A 20,422-nucleotide genomic window follows, 5' to 3' on the forward strand; every position below is an offset into this window, starting at 1 on the left:
TAAAAGCACAAGACTAAGGGACAGGACCAGTTGGTTGTCCTTGTAATGTTGGCCGGATCTAGCCCAGCTCTTGTCTTTGACAGTCACTTGCTCCAGTCTGTGCTGTGGGACTGACCCTCTTTTGGGCAAGGTGGGGGTGCTGAATTCATGTCCCTTTAGTTCTACATCTCAAACTTAGGTTTACAGTCTTTTTTTTCCCCCACTGTTATTTTAGAGTCCCTTAATTGTAATTGAATTTTAAAGCCTTAATAATCCTCCTCCCTGCAAATAGGTATAGGACTGTCAGCAGGTCCAGCTCTGTGGGATTTATTTTGCGAAATGATACTGCTTTGGGAATTGCCCTTATTTCTCCCTCTGGGTGCAGAAGTTCTTGGCTACAGAAAGACTCACTGTACAGGTCACTCTTCAGCCAGTTAGGGGTGTTGCTGCAGGGTTCCTCAGTGGATGCTGACCCCCTTCCCCAGGGACCTGGTGTAGCCATGGTACCATGTCCAGTCCCTTTTGGGACCTGCGTCCATGGTGTTTCACAGGGTAGTGTATAATAATTGCCCCTTTCATTTTAACATGATAGATTTTTACCCCCCTTCTCAGCTCAGGGATCTCTCTGAAATTCGTCATGCCTCGTGGAGTTGGAGGGCACTGGTGGTGGCCAGTCTGTACAGGTTTTAGAAGCAGAGCTTGTCAGGTCTCTGAGCCAACGGGAATGAATAATGGTACTTCTTTCCTCCCAGCTGGAAAGGTCCCACAGTGCTCTCCCATATTATAAAAAAGATGGCACGAGGCTCAGGTCTCCAAATTAAAGGTCAATACTGATCAGCTCTATCTCAAATAACTGTCACATACGCTCTCCTTCATTCCTTTATGTCTCTACGTTTTACCCCATGAAGTGTCTGGAGCCCAAGGGGACAAGTGGGGTTCGATGAGTCCCATGTGGTATTTGTGCTGATTAAGCAGAGTTTTGGGATCCTGGTGTGTCCTCCCTTTAAAAGAGCTCTTCTGAGGGGAGAGGGGGGGTCGCCGACAAGCATATTTTAACTTTCATACTGAACTTCCATCAGAGAGCAAATTCGGGTACCAGTCTAGGTTTTTTTTACCACAGCCCCTCCCACCGACCATCGCTCTCACCCTGGAACGGCAGCAGTGAAAAAGAAAATGGAAAACAGTGAGGTCCACATCCTCTGCCCCTGGGGGGAAGGACTTGGCGGGGCCTCAGAAGGAAATGGCAGTTTCCTGGGCCAGAGTGCTTGGTTGCCTTCAGGAACCGCGTTGCCCCCACCTGTTTCTCCTGGCTGGGGTGTGTGCTATGTATTTTGGCTTTAGGAATCTTTTATCAAAGCCCCTTATGCTTTTATTGAGTCTTTTGAGGCAAAAACGTGTTCTTGTGTTGGTTTGTTTTAAAACAGTTTCCTGAATCTGTATCTGAGCCTGTGTGTGTGTGTGTGTACACGTACGTACGTACATACGTCATCACACGTTCCCCGGCGACCCTCGGTTGTTGCCTGCCTCCTAGGACACTGCTCTAGATGCCCCTGGCTCACTGAGTGCCCTGGCAGATCCCTGGGCCGCAGTGTTCTGCACTGTACGGTGGGATGGGATGGCCTCCCAGAGCAAAGCTAGGTGCTGATGGGTGTAACCGTGTTCCCTTCTGCCTACACCGCAGTGTGGCTTTCTACGCCTGCTGTGATGCAGGGTTTGGACTAATGCTGACACATCACAACGTGCTGGATGGCAAACAGTTAAATTGTTCTCCTTCGGCTGTGGGGAGAGATGGTGAGCTCAACCCTGAACATTAACAGTGTGTGGAGAGCCTGGGCTTCCCGGAGTGTCGTTCTCCTGACCTCAGCGATCTCCACCCACCCAGCAAAGAGTCTTAGGTGAACAGCTCACTAGCATCAGATACAGAACCCTGAGTGCCTTTCCTTTTCCCACGCGGAGGTTCAGAAATTGAGATCTGCTTCAGGGGAAGCAAAAGGCCCGGCGATGCCAGCAACTAGAAGGGGAGTGCCCGAATCCTAGGCAGCTGGCTGTAAACGGAGGAGGGAACTGCCCCCTGGAAGGGCACCAGTTGTGAAATAGTCCAGGTAGAACTTTGTTCTTAGAGTTGGGTTTCAAATGGCAGTAAGATGTGGACACAGTTGGAATACTAAGAATGAATGTGCTGTTTCTGGTGAGTTTTCTGGTTGGTTGTTTCAGCCCCTGCTGTTAGTCTTTATGAGAGAGCATTTCATTGGCTCTCCTGCCTTCAAAATCTGCTGTGATGTAGGAAGGAGATTTCACCTGGATTTCATTATTGAGGACCTTACTAGGCCCTCCTGGCTGTCAGTCTGACAGTTCTTTGTTACTGTACGTCCATCTGGATGGGACAGAAGGATGCCAGGCTATATGCCTGCTGATCTGCAGAGGGCTGTGTGTTTTCCCTACATTCCGAGGATGTGGCGGGGCCATGTGGAGCCCTGGAAGTAAGCACCATTCATCCGAGGGTTCACATGAGGAAAGTGGTTCCGCAGATTGCAGATTCACACAGCCTCCCAGCATGTTACGGGGGCAGAACTTCTAGTCTTAACCCCAGAGTGGCAGAGGGGGAATCAGTCGTTTTTACTCTGGCCACAGTGTCAATGTGGACTCCTCCCCACCTTGGAGAGTGGAGGATGGAGGGTGAAAATGAATGCCCTGCTTATGAAACTGCTTCTCTGCTCACTGGACATTGTGCAAAGGGGTGGTGCCCTCCCTGCTCTTGAAAGCCCGTCTCCATCACTGGATGCAGAAATTTAAACCAAAACCTCCAAACCCTCTCAGGTGGCCTTTTTGACCCGAATTAGCTTTTCATAAGGGCGTAGCTGGATTTTTCCTGCATGAAAGCTTTAACAGCACAACAGAAAAGCTCATCTGCTTTCAGCTCTAACTCCTGTTGACTTGTTGGTTATCTTGCTGTCGCTAATAGAAACTAAAAAGGTCATTTGCCAAAGTGACTTCCTAGGAGCTCAGCTTAATGCCAGGCTTCCTCTGGTCGGAGGGAAATGGTTGCTCCCTCCCTGTTCCACTTCTTTCCCTTATTCAGTTGTGGCAGGATGAGTGCTGGGGGAGGCCAGGGAGATGGGGTGAGAAAAAGGACCAGTAAGGAGTGGCTGTGCAGAATGTGGACTCCTCTCCGAAAGCCTGTGTGCAGAGGCTGGTGGCTTTAGAAAGGGGGTAAAATGGGAGGGGGTGACGGTTGCTGAAGCATGACAAGTCTCCAGAGGCCCCGGGACTTAAAAACAAAAAAGGGAGCTTTCTGCACATCTTTTGCATTCACACGGCTTCCTCTCCTCCGTCCTTTCCCCCCTGGTGTTCTGTAAATCTCCCAGTTGGAAAGTTTGAACACAGGAGCGCTTCTTCCTGGGCTTCCCTTGGCAGAATGCTCACATGCAGCTGCAGAGAATTTGCTTCCCTCTTCACAGCATCTCCCCTCTAGAAGCGTTAGTGGGACGACGAAACAATGACAACTTGAGCATTTTTCAGAAGTGGAAGCCAAGTTTAATTAAAGTCAAGGAAGTTGGAGGCTGTAACTCTTTTGTTCAACCTCTTCAGGTCAGGCGTGTGCCAGTGACAGGCAGGGTGGAAAATGCCGGGTGGCTGCTCCCAGTTGGGAAGTTGAACGCCTCCGTGTCTGGTCTGGGGAGCACTCCAGAGTGTATCACATGTGCTGGGCCATCACCTCTTGGTGGGCTCAAGATGGTTGCCCCTTTATAAGGCGCCTCTTTCCTGTCAAGGGAGGAAAACTCTTAAGTGGCTTTGTCTCCCCTACCGTCTGAACGCCCCCCACCTCTGCCCACCCTCCTCCCCCTGGACCAAGCCTAGGCTGTAAAACGTCTTAAAAAGTGAAATTTCTAACTTGATAACTTCCTTCTCACATTGGCTTTTTAATCTTTTAGTGTACTTTGGAGGTACCCCTGAGCATTTCCTTGGCCTTGCAGGTTTTACACATTTCAATTTGCCCGAGAGGAAACCCTGTGTGTTATTCAGGCAGTATTTAGGTGTGTCTGAAGTGCTTTCTCTCTAACTGTAGACCAGGGTCCAGAAGTGAGCTGTGGTCTAGTCCGACCTGGATTGTCAACTGGAAGGACACTGAGAATTCACCTCACAGACTGAAGAGTTGTACATTCCATATTTGGTGACATGGCCTGAAGTTGAATTTTGCCAGGAGATTATCTAGCTTTATTCCTCAGTAGTTATATAGAAATTGTTTAATTGTGTGTGTGGTTTTGGGTTTTTATTTTTAAAAAATATTTTTGTTTTATACTTTTATTTTTTATTTTTTAAAAGCTTATTTATTTTTTTGCAGGGGGAGGTAATTAGGTTTATTTACTTAGTTTTTTAATGGAGATACTGGGGATTGAACCCAGGACCTCATGTATGTGAGGCATGCACTCTACCACTGAGCTATAACTTTCCTCACTAAAAAAAATTATTTTTAAAGGCACAGGGAAGTTATAGACAGTTCTATAGAAGAGGAACGTAGTCATTGTTTGGTACTTTGTATATTCCAGCAGTTGTCTTCAGACTGAGGAAATGAGTGACCCAGGACCTTTCTTGGGTATTTTCGTGTATTTGATCCTCCCCATTTATTAGGAAGTCTGACAATCTTCTTTCATTTCACTGCTATGGAATTGGAGCTTTAATAAGCTTAATGGTTTCAAATCCTGTCAGGCTAATGTGTAGTCAAGTCTGGAACTTGCAACTGTACTTTCGGACTTTACAGGGACTGTGTTGTAGAGGTGTTGAGCTCTGGTTTGGGTTTTTGCTCTGCCTTGAAAAAGCCATGGGACATTGTCCAGTTTAAGTTTTCCTCAGCTGAGAAGTCCTAATGTATGATTGGAATATTCTGATTTTTGTCTTCCTAGATATTTTTAGCCCACCCTCCCTTCTACTTTATTCAATTTTAATTCTACAAATACTTGTTGTCTACTTTGTGCTATTTGTCCAGCTACATATTTTATACTCTCGTGGTGGGGAAGGATGTGGGAGGGAGTTCAGGATTGAGACCAAATAAGGTACCAAGAGGGTTTCAGGCCGCTGTGCGCTGACCACACTGGGATCTGGTTACAGGGAGCATCTGCGGTGGGGCCTGAGCATCTCCCAGGCACTCAGCACGTGGCCCTGCATCCTTATCCTCGGGGGGTGTAGGACTGACTTGGCTCTTGTGGGTGGCTTGCGCCGTGATTCTCTTCACGTCTGTGTCCCAACCAGGGAGGCTCTTTATTCACTGGGGAGTTCTCATAAGATCTCCTTTGCCAAAAAAGGTTTGTAAACACATTTTAGGGGATCCAGCTTGGCTGAATCAACAGGGGCTGAAGACCATGTTAGTCATTCTCTTCCAACTGAGAGGTGTTTAAAAACGGTGATGGGACTGTGAAGCCTACCCACTGCTTCACACAGCCTCTTTTGGCCCAGAGTCCTGTACATGCTCCTTCCTGAGGACTGTTCTTTAGTTTCTATTTTGGAAGGAAGCCTGTTGTTGCGTCAGTGCACTGTCTGTGTAGTGTTGCGCGTTTCCCCAAACTACGTCCTGTCTCATTTGGTAAACACAGAGCGGTCTCAGGGATTTCTGTGCAGAGCGCTTGCTGTTCTGCCAGTTTCTCTCCAGAACTTATCCTGAAAGCTAATGTCTTGAAAAAAGAGAAGTTCTCTATTGGATAGTAGCTACCCATTGGTCGAATCTGTACCTCCTTAAATGTTGTATATGCAGTATTTCGTATACTTGAGTCTGACTGCGACCTGTGAAGTAGCCTTTTTCCCCAAATTGCAGTTGAGGCAGGGAAAAGCGGCCAGGGTTGCACCGGCGGGGCCCCCCACCCCCCCATTTGAATCCTGCTCTTGTTTCACTTTGAAGTCTGTGCTTGTCTTCATCTGGGTGGGCAGTGCTGCTGGGATGTTACACAGCCCGAGTCCTGGGGTTCAATTCTGACTCTTAATAATTATTTAATCTGTGTCTCAGTTTCCTTACCTGTAAAATAGGGGTCGTAAGTAGTGTAGTATGTCGTTTAATTTTGACTGGCTCAGTTTGTACATTTTCATTTCATTACTGCAATTTTATTTATTACTATTGCCACACTGTCGCTGAATTTATGAACCTAGTTCTCCCCACCCCTCGTACCCCCAGTAGTTCTTTACAATTCTACTTTTAACACTCAGGAGAATTATTTTTAATGACTTTTTTTTGTTCGGGTTAAAAGATACAATACTAGGTTAAGATTACTTATTGTTAATCGGTATTCAAAACAATAACTTAGTAAGTGGCTATTTATAGAGAAGGAAGTTGGACGATTCAGAATTGGTGCTTACTAAATTTTATGAGTCTTCATTGTTTTACTCGCTCAGTTTCCCCGTCTGTGAGGGGGAATTCCTTTTGCCTGGAAACAACGCAGCTTCCTCAAATTAAGAGTAACTACGAGTGTGGTGGTCTTCACCATACTCATGTTCACTGTCATCTTGACTTTTTAAAAATATTTCTACTTTGCTAACAATATTGAATATACCTGGTGGTTCTCTGTAAATGATTGCTGAATTGAATAGCAAAATGATTAAAGATTTGTTAAGTGGTTTGTTTATATAATCTCTTTTTCCTCAATTGTCACCACCGATTTCTCTCCAGGACCAGCTATTATTTATAAAAGTAAGAAAGTGATCTTCAAATAACGATTGTGTTGTTTTAAAGGATGGTTTTTTTAAGCATGATCTTTTTTTAGAAATAATGTAAATTAGTAGGACCCTGGTTTTGAATTCCTAAAGATGAGTCTCATTCTTTCGGGGCTACTCACTGAAGAACATAGTGTTTCATTTCTCCCCTCTTCTGTACCTCTTTCAAAATATTTGTTTATATCTTCTCGCTTCACTACCCTTTTAAAAAAAACAGGTTTTTAGGTGTTAAATATTTTTCTTTGCATTTTTATGATATTTTTCCTTACTGTTTTTGCATGTTTTTTTAGAGGTGAATGAAGAAACTAGTGTATCTTTTTGTGTCTTAACTGGAGAATTATGAGTCTATTTTGCATTCACAGGAAAGCTAAAGCTTCTATGTATTATCCTGTATTTCATTCTAAAGAAACGTGCTATTTGTAAAAACAGGAAATGTGTGGGAAAAGGGCAGTTCAGCACGAGTTGAATTCTGAAATCCAAATTAATTTGCCTTCATTCAATAGTTTAACACAGCCTAGTAACTGATCTTTCTAGAGTGGCTTATTATATAGGCGCCCAGGAGGTGAGAGGGAGATTTTAGACCTTGAGTTTTTATGTATGAAGGGGATGATTTATTAGACCAGAGCCAGCAATTCTGTTAGTCGACTTTTTGTGTGTGTTTTTTTATGTGTGTGTATGTGTGTGGAGGATAACTAGGTTACAAAATTTTTTTTATTTTTGTTTATTTTAATGGAGGTACTGGGATTGAACCCAGGAGCTTGCACACACACTACCACTAAGCTATTTCCCCCCTCCCCTCTGTTGACTTTTAATTCTGGGTATTTCTCTTTGAGGTGACCTTTGGCATCCTTAGTCTCTGTTGCATCTAAGAAGGAGGTTTTAGAGGTTTCCACTCCCTCTTCCCTGATTTTCCCCATTGTCTGATCGCATTAGCGGGACCCTTAAAAAGCTATTGGCAATCTGATGGTCTAAAGCTCCACCTGCAGTTAGAAGCTGGTTGTCCTTCTGGAATGTTCTTTCCAATGGAGGCTGCTGGTTCTAGTCTCTGGGACAAAGGAGGTTTTGGTTCAGCCTTTGATTGATGGTCTCTGGAGAGGCCCCCAGTCTGCAAGAGTCCTCCAGGCTGCCCAGTTTGTGTGATGGGATTAAAAGTGGATTTTGCTGGGTTACCTGGGTCTCTGTGACTTGAAGGTCACAACTCTGGGTCAGAGGAGCGGTTGCAGGTGCTCAGGCAGCAGGAAGAAACACTGTCTGGGCTGAGGCTCCAAGGATGAAGATGCACAGTGCAAGGGGCAGCAGAAAGGCCAGCCCTTGGGGTCAGAGGCAAAGATGAGAACAAGTGGAAAACTTTGTCCTGACCTTGAAAGAGGTTATATAGACAGGCCTTTGGATCTTTGGCGTTTCCTTTCTTGCAAAAGGCCAAGTGCACAGCTGAGTCGGAAAACTTCCCCCATCCACAGCTTCTTCATTAGGTACTGATACCGGTTAATTCAAAATCATTTGTAATTGGAAGCAGCTGCTGTTTCCCAGCTGACTAGGTGTTTGAGTCAGATGCTTTGAATTAGCTGGACTTGGATTATTCATATTTTAATTAAAGTCCATTTTATCCTCCCCTAGTCTCTTGTCTCTCCAATCGTCAGGATTTTACAGTAACACATTTGAAATTATGAGAGCATCCCAGTAGAAAGGCATAATGTAAGTTCAAGGACTTGCAGTTGATTATGGCCTTGTATTATTAAAGAGTGAATTTAACTGCCTTGCAATTCCCTTCTCTCACCCTCTGAACCTTGCTTCTGTAGTGGGGAAATTCTATTCCATTTAGAAAAGTTGAGGCTTTCCTTTCCTCCTCTTGGGACACAGATGTATTAGCTTAATTGCTTGTGTCACTGCTATGGGGAAGGTGCTGCCTGAAATGGGACAAGCAATTTTCTGGTACTTTTCGTCTAATGGGGTTTGCAGATTAAGCCATGAATAGTGGGGCTTTCGGGGCAGTGGGGTTATTTATTTTCTTATAAGAAGAAAAGTAAACAAGTGCGGTGGTGAGGCTGTTTACTGCTTCTGTATAGATACAGAATGTTCAACAAGCAGCTCGCCGGGGAAAAAAGAGTGCCTTAATTTTGAGAAAAAAAGGTTAGCGGGAAAATGCTTTGTGTTTCTCTCTCCGTTGTTGCTAATGAGAAAAAGAGGCAGTGCCAGAGGGAGGAGAAACACGGATGTCTCCCTCCTTCCTTCCTTTCTCTGTTTGAGGTACCTAACTTGACTAAAGTTTGACTTGATAAATGTCCTACTTAATTTAATTTTATGTTGGTCCCTCTCCCTCCCTTGAATGTCCATGTTTAGCTGACTCTCAGAAAAACCAGGGCAATGTAGAGCCATCTGATTTTTTACACCTGTTATAATGCTGAAGCATTCTTTGTGGTCTGGGACCTTTAAAAGGGTTTAAGATACATGATCTTTGTCCAGAAGGAGTTTGAAGTGTCCCTGGAGAGACAAGCATGTACCTGTCAGTGCATTTAGGGGACTGTGTAAGTCACTGTCAGCGTGCCCCATGTGAGCTGGCACTGTCAGGTATTGAGCTGAATGAGAAGGAATTGTAGGTGGATTGGCTGTTTGGAGGTAGCAGGTTACCCCTGGAACAATGAAGGAAGTGGTCTGTCCAGTCTAGTCCTTCCATTTATTTCCCTGTCTTCCCAGAGGTTGCCTAAGGATGTACTGCTAGTTGGCAAGCCCCTTGTCTAGAGATCCCAAGTTTATCTAGCACTTTCTTCTGTGCCTGTGTTGCCTTGGGGCAGAGATGGGGGCCCTACGGAATGAAGCAAGGGGTGGTTTTGTTGGTACAGACCGGGACAGAGACTGGCCTTGGAGAAGAGACACCCTGGGGTGTTACTTTCAGGGGCAGTCATTCTGTGTTTCATTCGTGCTGCCTGGAATCGCCAGTGGCTGTTCAGCAAAGAGTTGCTGTGCTAGTTTCTTGGTAACAGGCCTGGCACAATTTGATTGTTTTTTGGACTTTCCCTCACGTTACAAGGCCATCAGCAGGCAAGCCCTTGCCCGTATACTTTAAGGAAGAGGGAACATATTTGAGGAGGCAAAATCTTAGCACCATGTATTTCATTAAAAAGCTACGGCCCCTCCAGGTTTCCATTCTTCATGAACACGCGCTTAGTGAAGGGGCTTTGTGGAATTCTCTGCACAGTAGTGAGTACCACATTTTTGAGTGCCTGGCCTGCTCAATAATAGAGTTAAGTGGTAAAGTATAGAAACCATATATACTCTCACATACCTCTGCAAAGCGGAGTTTATTCTTTTATTTTTATTGGTTAACATTCTTGGCTTTTGAGAGAGAAGTGGCTGAAGGAGCATGTGGTGTAGATGGAGCTGGTTGGAGCCCCTTCTTTCCTCCACTGTGCAGCGTTTAGCAGTGAGGTGATGTTCCTGTACCCCAAGGTGTCTAAGCTCAGGGGTTTTGACCCTTCCCTCTCCTGGATGAAGCTCTTCAGGGTGGTCAGCCATTCCCTTTTTCAGGGTACTTGAAGGAAAAGAGGAACCTGTAGTTAAACTGAAATCTCTAATCAAGGTCCAGCAGGCCTCATTTTGCATTTTAGGGTAACTTGAAAATAATAACTTACTGAGGTAAAATAATGATTTTAACAAATTGAATGGCTATTACTAAAGCATTGCATTTATTATATCTATTTCAAGCAGAAAACCAGGAAAAATGTATACTATATAATAGTATAGCCAAGATTATAGAAATAATAGATAGCCAAGGATTCCATCTAGTGAGACATGCTTGGGAAAATTTCAGGAGGAAGGTAGCGACAATACGGACAAATGGAGAGGAAGCAGAAACAACTCTTTTGGGTGGAGAGAACACTGTTGGAGCATGCTGTACGAAGTGCAAGGAAAAAATTAACCCTAGTAAGAAGTATGAACTCAGGAAGATGAGTGTGGCTGACCACTGATGATTAAGGAAGGTGCAGTTCAGGAGGGGAAGGTCCCCCCTCCCCCGCCCCATCTGCTAAACCTGCTGCCTGGGAGGATTGATTGCAGGAGTGAATCGGGGCAGAGGTTACCCAGCTGTTGTGTAAACTCACTGCAGACCCCCAGATTGGTGGTCACCGGTGGCTTCTGGGGGTCAGCACTAACACCCCAGGCCTAGTCTAGCCCTGCCTTCCGAGTTTCTCATTTTGTCTGAGATTTTCGCCTGGTGGGACTAAGCCCATGTTTGTGGAGGGGTGGAGGAGGAGAGGGAGGCAGGATTCAAGGAAGGTGGGGAGGAAGAGGTGGGAGGGGTAGGGATTGACCATGAACCTTCTCAACTCAAGGAGCTGGAAAGCGAGATGCTGAGTATATAGAAGGAATTCTAATTAGAAGATAAAAAAAGAATTGAGAATAAAGAGAAAGAGAGGCTTTTGGTTTTCAAAACCTGGCTGGGGATGCATCACCTGTCTACCCCACTGAAGTCCTGAGATGTTGGTCCCACCTAGCACCTGGCGAGAAGATCTCAGCTGGGATGAGAACCCTGCCTTGTGGGTGCTGTTATTGATTGACTTCAAAAAAGAGTTTTTCTTTGCCTCCTCACACACAGTAAAGTGTATAGGAGGCCACTTCGGGTGTGTCTGTGTGTGTTGGGGTGTGATAATAAAGGAGAACACAGAAGAGAGGGGGTGGCAGGTGTCCTGGCAGAGGAAAGAGGGCTGCTGGCTGTCTGCCTTAGAAAGGGGAAAATCATTTACTTTTGAAATGTGAGATTCAGGGAGGAAATACTTTGAGATTGAATTTTTTTCCCCCAAGAAAAGCTCTTATGTATCTGTTGCTGATGGACGGTAAGCTGTTTCCTTTTTTGTTTTCTTTCTTTCTCTCTTTCTCTCTCTCTTTTTTTTTTTTTTTTTTTTTTTTTTTGCTACTAAACATAGCTGTGAGCCTCATTTGTGCATCTCTGGACTCACATCTATAGAAGTTCTCTACTGTGTAGACCCAGGATTTCGGTTGTCAGCTCACACATACTGTGTGTGCCTTTTCAGCATTAGTAAACACTAAGATGTTCTCTGAAATAGTTGAAGCACGCTACTCCTACCAGCAACATCTGTGTCCTGGCTAAAGTTTGATATTATCAGGGTTTTTTTTGTTTTTTAAGTTTCATGCGTGTTGAACTTCATGCACGGCACAGCTCGCCTCCTGTTTTCAGTGATACTCTGAGGTCATAAACGTTTGTGTCCAGGTATATTACTCTTTTATCTCCCTTCCTGCAGATTTATAAAAGCCTTTGCTGACAGCACTTGAATTAAAATTCTGCTGTCACTTCCCTTAGCTCTCACAGCACAACTTTCTTGTCCTTAAATTATACCATATTAATCTGCTTGTGTTGTTGGGTTAGTGTGGATGAGGTTCTAGCCCTAAGCTTCCTACTGTTGTCATCATTATCTGTCATGGAAAAAAAAATTTACTTTTTACCTTTTTTTTTTTTTTTTTTTGGCTGAAATCTTCCATAGCTCTCCATTGCTTATGGGATAAAGTCTAAGCCCTTAAGCATTACCTAAAACCCTTTATTAGCTCAGTCTTATCCCAGGATCATCTTCTGCAGCATACACTCCTGTTCATTTTTCTGTCTCTTTCCTGTCCAGGTCATGGTCCTTTAAGGCTACGGTTGTATTGCCCTCTTCTTCCATTTCATCGCTGGTGAGCTTCTGCCTTCCCTGAAAGGCTCAGCTTCTGAGAACCCAGGGCTTGCACTGTGTGTTGACACCCTAGTGAGCATCTGCTCTGTGCTGGGCACGTGGCCTTGTTCTGGGAGAACCACATGTTGTTAACAGGTAGACACCTGTGCTTCATCTTTGGTTCCACTGTTTCTTCTTATCCTCGTTTCCATCTTAACCCAAGGCTTGTCCAGACAGACTTGATTAAATTCCTTTCCCCAATTTTTTATATTTGGAGAAATCTCACATGGAGAACCTGAAGGCACAGTATCATGAACACCGGGAGACCCGTCACCTAGGCTGTGGGGTGTGTCTGGGTATTACCCAGTGACTCCTTTCTTCCTTTCAAGTCTCTGACTTTGGAGAATTTGAAAGGTGCTCTTTCTTAATCATTAGAGAAGGACTTTAGTAGTGTAGCACTTTAGTGGTAATAAAAAAAAATAACTTCAGTGACTTTGGTTTTTTTCTGCCAAAGTAAACGTTGGCTGTCTTTCAGCTGTAGTAATGTAGCGTCTCTCAATTTGTTCAAGTTAAACTATAGCAGGGCCAAGTCGAAATTCTCGGGTTTTTCCTTCCAATTAAAAAAAAAAAAAGAAAAAAAAACCCTAAGATTTTGGATCCTCTTGTTCCTATAATCTTCCTGGTTCTCCCCTCTTCCTGCATTAAAAAGAAGATCATGAAGAATTGGCTAAAATGCCAGTGGAAAGAATGAAGATCTGAATTTACAGTATTTGTGGCAGATTGTTGTTGATAATCTCCAAACAGGGTGTTTGGACCTGTGTTGAGGGTAGTTCCTTTAGTACAGTTCCTTCTGAACCAGAACATGGGAAGTAAAGGGCCACAACCCTTTGGTTTTAACGTGTGTGTGTGTGTGTGTGTTTGCTTTTCTGGGACAAAAATGTTATTAGCCTGGAAATCCAAGTGCTGTCAACTGAGTGTTACCATGCAGTAGCTGATACTTGAAAGACTGATTTGGGTGAGTGTTAAGAGAGTTTCAAGTGTGTCAGTGTTTGATTTCTCTAAGTGTGGGTGAGCTGTGTCATCTACATTGGCATTTTGGGTTTGCCCCAGATTCTGTCTTTTCATTCTTCACTGCATTTGATTCACGTGATGCCATTAACATGTAACTTTGTGCCTAAAAGAAAAATAACGTGAATATATCATGGTATGCAAAATTCAGATTGATTTTGAGTTTAAATTTAATTTTGAATTCAAAATCAAATTCAGAAATGTTCAGAGCAGAATGTGAACCCCACCCCCACCCCCTGGGTCACTCGGGCATTCCTGCCCAGTCTGCTTTCTGTGTGTTTACATGCATATTTATATAGACATGGATATATAGGCTTTTCTTTCTTTCTTTTTTTCCCTTTTTGGATTGTTTTATATAAATATAATCAGTCATGTTGTGTGGTTTAGCCTTTTCTTTTAACTATGTCTTGCAGATATTTTCATGTCATTCTTTTTAATACTGTGTAATATCTGACAGGACCAGTGTACTGTAATTTATGTAACCACTTCCTTATGATCCCCTTCCTAGAAGGGAGTGCCTGGCATTTAGGAAGCACTCAGTAGACATTTAGGTTGTTTTCCTCTGTTTTGTTTACTTAAAATCAAATTTCCATCTTCCACACATGTGGGCATATTGACATAGTATTGCAGTGGAAATACTGAGTCCAAGGGTACGTGCTCCGTTTTTACAGTAGGAAGAGATTTTTTTTTCCTTCCAAAATGGTTTAACCAATTTACATCCCCACCAGCAGTGTGTGGAGAGTCTGTTTCCCTCCCTTGCCAACACTTGGTATTATAAAGCTTCTTTAGATTTTGCGAATGAATAAAATATGACTCGTTGGATTTGCATTTCTCTGTCTTGAGCATTTTTCATGGGCCTTTTGGCTGTCCATATTTCTTTTGTTCATGACCTCTGCCTATTTATATATTGGTTTCTTTCTCTATTTTTTGGAGCAGGGGAAGGCAATTAGGTCTGTCTGTCTGTCTGTCTGTCTGTCTATCTATCTATCTATCTATCTATCTATCTATCTATCTTTTGGAGGAGGTACTGAGGATTGAACCCAGGACCTTGTGCATACTAAACAGCGCTCTACGACTTGGGCTATACCCTCCCCCTGAAGTTTTAAATTTTTCTGTAGTTCAGCTTAGTTTTCCTTTACGGGTGTTGTGTCTTGCTTAGGAATGCTTTTCTGACCTCAAGAATATGAAAATATTCTGTAAGAAATTCTCTTTCTCTATTACTTCCAGTCTCCTTAAATACTACTCTCCAGTTTCTTAACCTTCTCTGAACCCTCCCATCAGCCACTAAACTGGTATGAAACCCCCAGTCTCTGTCTGGAATCATCCAGTAATGACTTCTTCTGACAGTCACGTTTTATGGGGATGTTAGGGTTTATCCCTTCTTACATACCCGAAGGCTTCAAATGTACTTTTGCAAAGTGTTGGTACTTAATTATTGTCATGACTATCATTATCCAGTATTAAATAACATGTTCCTGTTCCCATGGATGTATAAGAAGACAGACTTGGCCTATGCTGGGATTCTAAATCCACTTTAAATACATAAAAGTCTGCATAAATTGTGTCCATGAGTTTTATAGTCCTTAAAAAAGAGGACAAAACAAAGTATAAGATTAAAGGGGTAACATTTATTGGGCCACTGTTACATACATGAAAGGTAGAAAATGGATAAAACTAACAGATAAAACTAGGAGTCTGCCCCTGAACAACATAGCTTTCTTTGTGGCCGGATTTGCGTTGGTGAGAGTCCCTTTGAGGACTGGCTCTGAGCCTTCATCTGTTGTGCGTGTTTTGACCATCCACGAGGTTTCTTTTAAAGGATAGAACTACTTTAAAAGCCTTTTAGAGCAACTGCTTTAGACTTGTATTTTCCCCACTCATTCGAGTTCTCCCTGATTTCTTTTGACACTTGCCACTTAACTGCTGGTGCAGTGGATGTGTCTTTAAGTCTGTTTTTGTCAGGTAGGTAATTATAATATGGGAAACCAGAAACGAGGCTTTTGCTATGTAAAGTAAAGCTAAAAAGTCCCTGATTCAGGGACTGGGCCTCTGTGAGAAGTAAAGTATCATTGCTCTTGTCTGTGAACTTTCCAATTGCTTTTGGTTCCTCAGAGACCCTTTGTTTATTGTCTCCTCTAATAGACTCCCTAATAAGTGAGGCTATAGTATGACTGTGTTCTAGAAAGGAAGGCAGCGTCTTTGTGTTTCTAACCTTTTGCCTCCATAAAATTTACACAGCAGTAGAACAGTTTGGAAGGTCTTTGGAATCTCTTAATAAAGGAATTTTTGCTGGCATAGAGCACACATTATGTATCAGACACATATATTAAAACCCACTTGATGGAAGGAGAGCAGATTTATGCTGGTTGACTTGGCAACCTGCAACTTCCAAAGTGTAAGTGGCGTTATTCTTTATATATTCATTTTACTCAGTTTGGAGCTCCTTCTAGTACAGTGTTTCTGCTGAAATCAGTCTGTTTTCTGTGAGTGCTGCCTCCCTCGTGCAGCCCACCAGAACCTCATCTTGGGAGGCATTAGCCTCCTAGCTCATTTGCTGGTACCTGCCTTCTCTTTGTTGCCTGCTCCTGTGTCCTTTGCCCGTTTTCCAGGTAGCAGTGAAGGTAATCAGATGATCACCTTGCTCTGAGTCCAGCCTTCTGGCGAGAGCCTGCCAGGTTCTGTTGACTCTGCTCTCCCCTCCCCCAGGCCTGTTCTTCCAGTCTGCATTCCCCAAACACATGGCTGTTGCCTTTTCCCAAAGGTGCTTGTAACCTTCTGAAATCTGGTGCAGTCTGTTGACCCCTTTGTTGTTTTTTTTTTTTTTTCCCTTTTAAACATTTTTCTATTGAGTAATAGTCATTTTACAATGTTGTGTCAAATTCCAGTATAGAGCACAATTTTTCAATTATACATGAGCATACATATCTTTTGACCCCTTTCTTAAAATGTTTCCAAATGCTGACAGTAAAATATCCAGGATTACAAAGGGAACCCATTACACGAAAGTATAGCCATCAGGATATTAAAAAGCAAATTTGTGATATGGTAAAACGTGTGTACTTCTAAATCCCTTGTTAAACAACAGGCCCTGTTGGTGGGTTTAATTACTGCAGCTTCAAAGCAGTGATCACAAACGGTATTTCTTTCATGCTGTCCTCAGCCACTGTAATGTGATAGGAGAATATTTAGGATCTTTTTGGTATCGGACTCCCGGTACTTCTGTCTCTGGTTCATGGCCTATATTAATAGTTGATGACAATGAACGTGGAGCTGTTTCCTTCTCCAAGATCGTCACAAACTTAAGAACCTTTGTGAATCTTCTTGAATGCCCTGGACGCCCTTTCTTCATTTGTTCTTTCCCTGGAGCCTTCTTTATTCTGCTGTTCTCAAGCAAAGTCCTGCTTCAGGCCTCAGCTTAAATGTCACATCCTCAGGGTGGCCTTTCTAGGTCAGGAGCCCATGTTACATGCACTGTCGAGGCCTCGGCTACTCATTTGCAGCACTTTGAGTTGTGGACATCCGTGGAATGATTTGTGTGATACCTGCTCCCCAGGTGGGAGCTCTGTGGCTTTGTGAGCTTTGGGAACACAGTGACTGCTGATCCCCCGTGCCTGGTGCAGCGTCACAGGCACTTGTTAAATACTTGCATCTTACATAACGTAGATAGCACCTTAAGCAGAGAACAAACCACATGAGAAAAGCTTAGAAGGGATGGAAATCCCAGACAGTGACACCCAGGGTCACATGGAAGTCATGTTGGTGCATATGATCAGAGATGATGTTGAGCATAGCTAGGAAAGACTGCAGATGTGTTACTTGTTTGTCTGAATTCCTTCCACTGGAATGTAAGATCCATATATGTAAAATTTCATTCAAACCTAGCTGCATATGTATGCATATTCATATATGTTATATGAAAACGATGTTAGTCGCACTGCCTTGCAGTGCCTGGCACATAGTAGGTGCTCAGTACCTATTAAATGTATGAATGTGTAACTTACTTGGGCCATAGCTTGCTCATTTGCAAAAAAATGAGGGGCTTTTCCTGCTAATGTTCCTTTTGGCTTGCTTCTACCTAAGGTTTTTGTCTATAGTTAGAGAACTTACTTACTATAGGACATTAAGTAGATCCTCTGGGGTTGCAGAGGTGAATTGATTTGGATGTTGCCTTGTGCAGGCAGGAAGAAGGTAAGGATGGATGGACCCTAAAACATCTGGTGTGGAGGGGAGAACTTCTTCAGAGCCATTTGGATGCTAATGGCCCTGATACCCAAGCCAGTGATCTCATTATGACATCAGCTTTTTGTATTATGGAGCAGTGGAGTCTGTAGTTGAGCAGGAGTGGTTGTCCAAGGCAGGGAGCGGGGAGAGAGGCCAAAGAGAGAGATGTCTCCACCCGGGACAGTTCTGTTGGGGAGAAGTTGGTTGCTCAGACATATAAATGGTCCTGACTGGGGTTGAACAGTTTGCCAGTTTGATGACGTGGCACTTGAGTGGGCCTTGAAGAAGTGATTTCCTCTAGTATGAGGGTGAGTCCAAGGGAAGGGGTAGGGTGAACAAGAAAGAGTAAGGAGGAGCGATTAAATGCATGGTGTATTCAGAACACTGAATGTGGTGTGCTCCTTTTAAGGGGAACGGTCTTTAAAGAAAATCTTTTATTTCATTATAAAGCCGATTTTTCTACTCTTACATGTTTCTTGAAAGATAACTTAAATGGGACAAGAAACTGTACTACATTAGATCTGGGAAAAAGAGAAATCTATAACCACCTATATTAATGGAAAGAGAGGGCGAAGATTTTTAATTTAAAAAATAATCTTAATTGTAATAAATACTAATTTTGCTGCTATCCAAATTAGCAAATGTTTATTGACATATAATTTACGTAGTTGGACACACCTATTTCAAGTATACAGTTCTTTGAGTTTTGACAGTCTTCTACAAATCCCCATGTAATCACCACCCAACTAAAATATATTTCCAGCACTCTAGAAGTGTTCCTCACGCCCTTTGTAATTACTTTTTTCTCTTTCCAGGCACTGTTTTGATTTCTGTTCTATACACCGTGATCTTTTCAGATTGATTCGTGTTGTTGCATTTCTCAGTAGTTCATTCCTTTCTTATTCCTGAGTAGTGCTCCCTGGTATGGGTACACCCCAGCTTATTTATCTGCTTGCTGATCGGTGGACCCTGGGGTGTTCCCAGTTTTTGGCTGAGAGTTGCTGTGAACATTTCTGTTCAAGACTGGGTGTAGCCAATAAGTTTTCATTTCTCAGGGGCCAGTCAGTCCTTAGGTGTGTAATTAGGTCATAAATCAGGTGTATGTTTAACTCTGTAAGAAACAGCCACACAGTTCTCTGAATGAAGTGCCACCCTGAGCAGTCCAGCTGCTCTGCATCCTTGTCAGCACTAGTATACAGTCTTCCTGCTGTCCTCAAGTGGTTAGTAGTCAGTGTCTGGCTAGAAGCAAGCTCTCACATGATGGAATGTTGATTTTCAAGTGAGTTTAAAAATGCTTTAAAAATTCTCATTAGATTGAGCTTGTATGATTACCGAGTAGCATCTTGGTTTAAGTGTTTATCTTCTCTTAGGTTGAAAATGCTCATTTATTTATCTCCTTGAAGTTAAACTGTATATATACCCCAACCCCCCTCCCTTTTCACACATGGTCTTCCTTTATATTGAGGGAAGCAGAGGAGCTGTTATCCCTACGGTTCTTGGTGACCTAAATGGTCTGCCTTCTCAGACTGTGTCAGACTTGAAGCAGCAGTTAAGTCAAGAAGGGGAATTTCTTGGAGCCAGGAAGGAAGGAGCAGTGACCCTCCAGTGAAGCCGAGGGCCCGTGACCCCCCCCCCCCCCATCATGGTGACCTGGAGCCGGGTCACCATGGAGCGGGGTGCAGAGCGGGTGAGCAGACCTCCCTTCTCAGTGCTGGGACACAGCCCTCCCTCACACACAACATATTTTAAAGTGTTTTCCCCCCTTGCAAGTAGTAACACAGAAACAAACCACAGAAAAGCAGAGATGTTACCTAGCTCTGCTACCCCACACAAGTTGTAAACATTTTGTTGTTTTTCTTTTTTAAACAGCTGTTCTTTCCCTCTGTGAAAATATTTTGGTAATCCTGAGGTATATATAATTTTATTTCTCTCTCTTTCCACTAGATATTATCACATTTCCTTATGTGAGTACATAGTTTCCATAATAACACTTTTTTGCCCCATCTCATTGCCAGCTTTTCTGAATCAGCTCCTTCACTTTAGGTTTTCATAATGACTGAGTCTGAGGTCTTCCCCGGGTTTGCCTGTCCTGTGAGATGAGGCTTCTTTTTGTATTGATTTTTTTTCTTTCCATAATATCAGTTTTAATGGGGATACATCTGTTCAGTGAACCTATAACTGCAGTTTAAAATTTTTATTATTAATAATTAATTTATTACTTTTAATTGTTTCTTTTCAGATAGGTTACCAAATACACTTTTGGATTTAGATCTGCTTGCTTGTTTTTTCCTCTGCAGATTTTACACTGAACTATAGAAATGGCAAACCTTGTTAGACGTCATGAATTCATGGTTGTTAAAGGAAGATGGCCTCATTTCGGGGATAACCCTTTTCCCCTTATCTAAGTTGTGACGCCTATTAAATCTTCCTACTAATCATTTTAGAAATCATTTTTAAAGAACTTTGGTTCTTTAAAAGGACAACTATTTTGTAAACAAAGGAATTAGTGGGCTTTACTTAATTTTTTTTTTAATTGAAGTATAGTTGATTTATGTTAGTTTCAGGTGTACAGCAAAATGGTTTAGTTATAGATATATACATTTAGACATCATAAATGTGGTGAGGTCTTACTGAATAATCTTTGGTTTGTTTAGTAAACATTGATCATCTTAAAGTGTTTTTCAAAAGTAAGATTGTATTTTATTTTAAGGATCTCTTTGTCTAGCAGGGGAGACAGATACACAAACTGATGAGGAAAGCAGTTATAAAGGATGAGTAGAAGTTACTCAGGCAAAAGG

The 20,422-nt window shown here is 43.0% G+C and overlaps 1 protein-coding gene and 1 non-coding gene across 6 annotated transcripts in view; one reads left to right on the forward strand and one right to left on the reverse strand.

Moving 5' to 3' along the window:
• JARID2 (jumonji and AT-rich interaction domain containing 2) overlaps window positions 1-20,422 on the forward strand; it is a 228,771-nt gene that overhangs the window by 17,663 nt on the left and 190,686 nt on the right. The gene's annotated exons all lie outside the window — the stretch shown is intronic.
• Window positions 4,358-4,431, reverse strand: TRNAV-CAC (transfer RNA valine (anticodon CAC)). The gene has a single exon. It is a non-coding gene; the product is annotated as a tRNA-Val (tRNA).

Source organism: Camelus bactrianus, chromosome 20 (genome assembly GCF_048773025.1).
Source record: "Camelus bactrianus isolate YW-2024 breed Bactrian camel chromosome 20, ASM4877302v1, whole genome shotgun sequence".
NCBI lineage: Eukaryota > Metazoa > Chordata > Mammalia > Artiodactyla > Camelidae > Camelus > Camelus bactrianus.